The 5,156-nt window shown below is 34.7% G+C and overlaps 1 long non-coding RNA gene across 1 annotated transcript; it reads left to right on the top strand.

The window, feature by feature from the left end:
- The first annotated feature begins 746 nt into the window (after positions 1–746).
- On the top strand, positions 747–4,383 carry LOC110925951. Its single transcript, XR_002584879.2, has 7 exons — positions 747–1,291; positions 1,382–1,489; positions 1,593–1,670; positions 2,444–2,705; positions 2,813–2,913; positions 3,513–3,640; positions 4,155–4,383. It is a non-coding gene; the product is annotated as an uncharacterized LOC110925951 (long non-coding RNA).
- The last annotated feature ends 773 nt before the right edge of the window (positions 4,384–5,156 follow it).

Here is a 5,156-nt window from a genome sequence, read left to right as displayed (position 1 = left end):
TTCATTGGTTTGGAATTTGTTTGACAGTCACAGTGACACAGGTGTCACATGGCAATCTCCGATGAAAACTGTGAAAAGTGGAATTTGTGGAGAGAGAGAGAGATATTGTAGGGATTTTTTATTGACAGTTTCTATTTTTGAATGTGAATAAAGACTTTATTGCCCCTAGAATTTACAATTCAGTCCCAAAAATAAATCAAATTTTACAATTTGGTCCCTATTAATCTCAACCATTAGATCAAAGATCTAATGGTGTAGATTCTTTCTTACTCTTCTCACAGTTTTAGTCTTTTTTACAAGATCCTTTACCTATATATATATATTAACGGGCTCTATTGGGCCTTAATAACTATATAACTCTTAATGGATCTTTATGAGCTTTCTCATATCACATATGTCCTAATGGGTACTAACGAGTCACACTATATCATAATAGATGATAGTAAATCATCTTTGTCTTAATGGGTTAGATTAAATTGTAATGAATCATACTATATAACATTTGTTTGGGTTCGCGAGCGTAAGTGAGTATTTTTATGTAAAGCTTGATATCGGACTCGTTAACTAAACGAGTCATATTTAAGGCTCGGCTTATTCGAGTTTTTTAGCGATCCAATCACAAGTAATACAAGCCTAAAATTTCTATTCCCACATACTATTTCATCGCTTTCAACCCTTAAAAAATTAAAATTCCCGCCAACTATTTCATCACTTTCACCCTCCCGCTTCTCCCAAAATATCTCAAACTCTGAAAATCCCACGCTTTTACTTTGCTAGCTTCTCTCAAAATCCACCACTTTCACTTTGCCGCTTCTATCAAAATCGATTCAAAATCCATGACTTTCACTTTCTCTCTTCTGCTAGCGATAGATATCTATCTCTTCGGTTGTTCTGCTCAAATCCTTCGTTATCTCAATTTATAGGGTTTCAAGATGACAAGATCTAGTCAGCCTCACAGAAGACAGTTCGATTTCTGCCGGATTCAAACCCTATCTAATGTTCTTCACTTTGTATGGATAGGGTTTGGATCGAATTGTTTGAGTCTGTCAAATAATCTTAATCGAGATTTTTTGATAGATTGAAGGTAAACAGCGCTTTCCAATTCAACCTCTGGGTAAACAAGTTCGTTCTCACCTCTTTCAATTCCTCACTAGATCTACCAAAAAGATGGGTCAAGCCGAGAAATTGATGAACCATATAATGTAACTCATCTTCACCTCCAAAAGCCTACACCGTCAGGCAAGAAAGTGCAAAAAAGAAAACTTTGAAGTGAAAAAAGCCATCCAGAAAGGTAACATGGATGTTTATCCTCACGTTTTGATGCAGTTGTTGCAAGACTCGACACACAAATGTTGATATAATTTGTTTCTCTATGTGTTAGGTCATACTGGGATCGTGTATCTGGCTCGTTTCTCACATACGGCACAGAAGATGGTGTTTAAAGTGTTTTTCGATTCTAGGCTAGTTGTTGGCTGTTTTACTTCCAGTGGTATGTATTGCATCAGTGATTTGATTTGAGAGTTTGATTGTCTCTTAGTTCTATAGTTATTGAGGCAAAATTGTGTGTTGATCTATGTCCCTTTTATTTATAGGTTAAGTACTGCTCTACTTTTGAAGTATATGGGAAGACAATTGGTAGCTTTCTTCCCAAAGATAGTCCCTTACGTCAGGTAACATTCGGATCGTTGGTTGGTTTCTCGTTTGATACAATGAAGTGTGCAATCACATTTTTGTTAAAGATATTTGTTGGTTGTAGTTCTTTGGCTTCCTTGTTTTTACGCAGACTTTCGCAACTTCATATTCTATGGTTTGATTTCCATAGTGTGCAAATGACTAACACTTGTAAAGAAGTGGAATTATAATTTTTTAAGCTATTTAAGTTGATCATGCTGGCTTGTGTTTCAAACCTGGCCATTTTCCTACTCGGGTGTAATGTTAGTTAGTGACATGTTAACTGGATCACGAAGTCAAATTGTGTTTGTTGCTTTGGTAGTACAGGCTTACAGAACTGTTAAGTCTAGCTTGTCAAAGGTTGAATAATAGTATCTTGTTTGGTGGCCTAGGTTTTGTCTTCACATTCGATCAAGTGTGCATGGAATACTTTCTCCACTTATTATCTTAGGTCTGCCATCCTAATATAATTTTTATGTGATGTAGTTTTAAATTTGAAATTTTATAAACATGTTTATTAAGAGTTGCATTGATGTTTTGCGGTTCATCTTTTTCAATGTAGTTTCTCTCTTTCTCTAGCTCTGTGCTAAATATACAGATATACCAGGACACAACTGGACTTGCTATGATATGTAATCTGGTTGTGTCGATTAGATTGCACCTTGGTGTATATATCTTCTCCATAAAGATGAATGATTTGATTCGCTTTTACAGTTTTTTGCTAGTTTGCTACTCTTATTTAACTAGATTTTATGGATGATAATGTATACAGGATCCTGCTTACTACATATTCAAAGAAGACACACCTCCTTGAATGTTTGGCTTAGTTGAGAAGCATAGATGGTTGTATGCATGTGCCCAATAATTGATAGAGGGGCTAATATACGGTGAACAAGCAAATTTATATCACAACCGTTGTCTTGTGTTCGCGATAGCAAGACCTTTTTAATTGGATTGGCCCAAGGATGGATTTAAATCCAGGAATTGATGGTCCCAGTGAAGATGTTTCAAGGGTTCTGGCATGCTTCAGCAATGTTAGTTTATATATTCTCTTAATTTCAGGGACTTAAGATGCTTTAGTTTTACATCCAATTTCCCAGAATGTTATTTACTAACGATTTTTGCTTTTTGTTGTACCCAGAACCTATTGAGAAGGGAACCTCTGAAGCTCTGAATGGTGGTGAATCACAAAGAACCTTTATTTAAATCAAGGATGCTATTGAAGCTGTTCTTTTGATGATTGTATGTTAAATCTTTTTTCTTTAACATATGGTTGTTAGGGGTATTCATGGTCTGGTTTGACTTGTTTTGAAGAAAATTATGGGTCAAACTTCTGAACTTCTAACTGGGGTTTTCAAGGAACAAAATATTCAAACCGGCTGGGTTGGGTGGGTCGACTGGACCAGTTGTTTGGTTGGTTGAACTGATTTTTTTTTCAAAATCATTAGTTTGTATTAAAATTTTAAAATAATAAAGATGATTAATTCATGATTATATTACATTCTATTGGACAAATTTTGAAATGCAGAATCAAATGGTTTGAAGTTTGGATGTAATAGGAGGAATAGTTATAATTATAGTTTTATGTGCTCTGGTTCTCGTATTAAACTAAGGCTGCAGTGGTTACTCTGTTGACAATAGGATTACTTTCTCTAATCATTGAGTCTCATTCTTTGTATCCAACTAAACAAATAACCTAAGCTGCTGTAAATCTAGGTTATGTTACGCAAACTGTTTGGTAACAAACTGAAGTGATACATTGTTCATATTTGTTCAGATTTTAGTTTAATGTTTATATGGATAATTTACAATTGAGATGACACAATTTTTCTCTTTGATAGCATGTTATCAAACGCGATGCACTTCCTTGCGTGCTGAGCTTGTTGACCTATTACCACAAGAGGCGCATAAAAAGGAAGCCTGCTGGACAAATTCAAGCATCACTGCTGGAGATAGAGAACACATACAGGTAAAGAAACATGCAAACTGAGTTGTATATTGAATAGTATTCTATTTTTCATAAGCTTTACTATTCTTATTGAGAAAATACCCGTGTTTAAAGTTGTTGGAATTTGCTATGATTTTTATTCTGGCCAGGCTCACTATAGCAATTCTTTATAATGTTGACCCTATCGACTAGGGATGAGCAAATCGCACCGAGTACCGGTTTGGAACCGGCATCGAATTTCCTGAACCAACTTGATTTTCGATACTGACATTATGCGTTTTCGGTACTGGTCCGGTATAGTACTGCTTCGGTACCGGTATTTACCGGTTTCACATTCATATACCGGTCCGTACCGGTACTAAACCGTACCGTAAAAGGTATTTTAGGTGCTGGTATTGTAACCATTTATGGGGATTTTCGGTACCGATTTTTTCCGTACCGGTTGATACTGAGCTCATCCCTACTATCGACCTATTCACCCAAAAGGAAATAATTCTTTTTATTGCTCTTACAGTTTGCTATGATGTTTTTTTAGGATACACTTACTATAGCAATTCTTCCCAACAGCTCATGGATGCAAATTATAGTCCAAAAGCGGAGAGTATATCGACTTGAAGAAAACAACCTAGAAATAGTTCCTAGATTGTGTAGTCATTTTCGTTTGCAACTTTTGTAGATAGGTTTCGGTTAGAAATGTGTCTTTAGTATTTCAATTGAAAACTTACGTATGGATTTTTGGTTAATGTCATTTGGTTTTAGATTTTCTGGATTTGTTGATGTTTAGTATAGTTTTTATTTTACATAAAAATGTAAATAAAATGGGTAATTACATGAAAATGATCACATAGAAGAACAATATGTGTGACCAACATTAGATAATAGCCACATTTAAAATTTACATGTGGCTTTACATAAAGATTTGTCACACCATCGTGACTTTGTTCTTTCTGTGTGACGAAATGATAGTTTATGTTATGGGAAAAAAACGTGTGACCAAATATTAGATAATAGCTACACTTACAATTCACGTGACTATATAATAGAATCGGTCATACTTACAGTAAATTAATGTGACCGTTGCTACTCTTTAGTCACATTTAAAAATTCCAAAATTTCGTGTTACTATATAATGGAAACGGTCACACTTACGGTAAATTATTGTGACCTATGCTACTCTTTAGTCACATTTAAAATAACAAAATTTTGTATGACTATAAATAACCATTAGCCACATCATAGTCACTTTGTTTTTGTGGTAAAATGATAGAAAACGTCGTAGAAAAAAAAATATGTGACCAAAGGTTAGACAATGGCCACACTTAAAGTTTAAATGTGGCTTTACATAAAGATGCGTTACACCATCATGAGTTTTTCCTTTTGTGTGACGAAATGATGGTAAATGTCATGAGAAAAAAATATGTGTGACCAAATGTTAGATAATAGCCACACTTAAAATTATTAAAAAAAATGTGTCCGAAAATAGTTTTTGGCCTCACTTACTCTAATAAATTCATGTGATCGTTGCTACTCTTCATTC

This window comes from Helianthus annuus, chromosome 17, assembly GCF_002127325.2.
Source record: "Helianthus annuus cultivar XRQ/B chromosome 17, HanXRQr2.0-SUNRISE, whole genome shotgun sequence".
NCBI classification, from domain to species: domain Eukaryota; kingdom Viridiplantae; phylum Streptophyta; class Magnoliopsida; order Asterales; family Asteraceae; genus Helianthus; species Helianthus annuus.
Note: the sequence above shows the minus strand (reverse complement) of the source record. Positions and strands in the feature narration are given on the sequence as shown.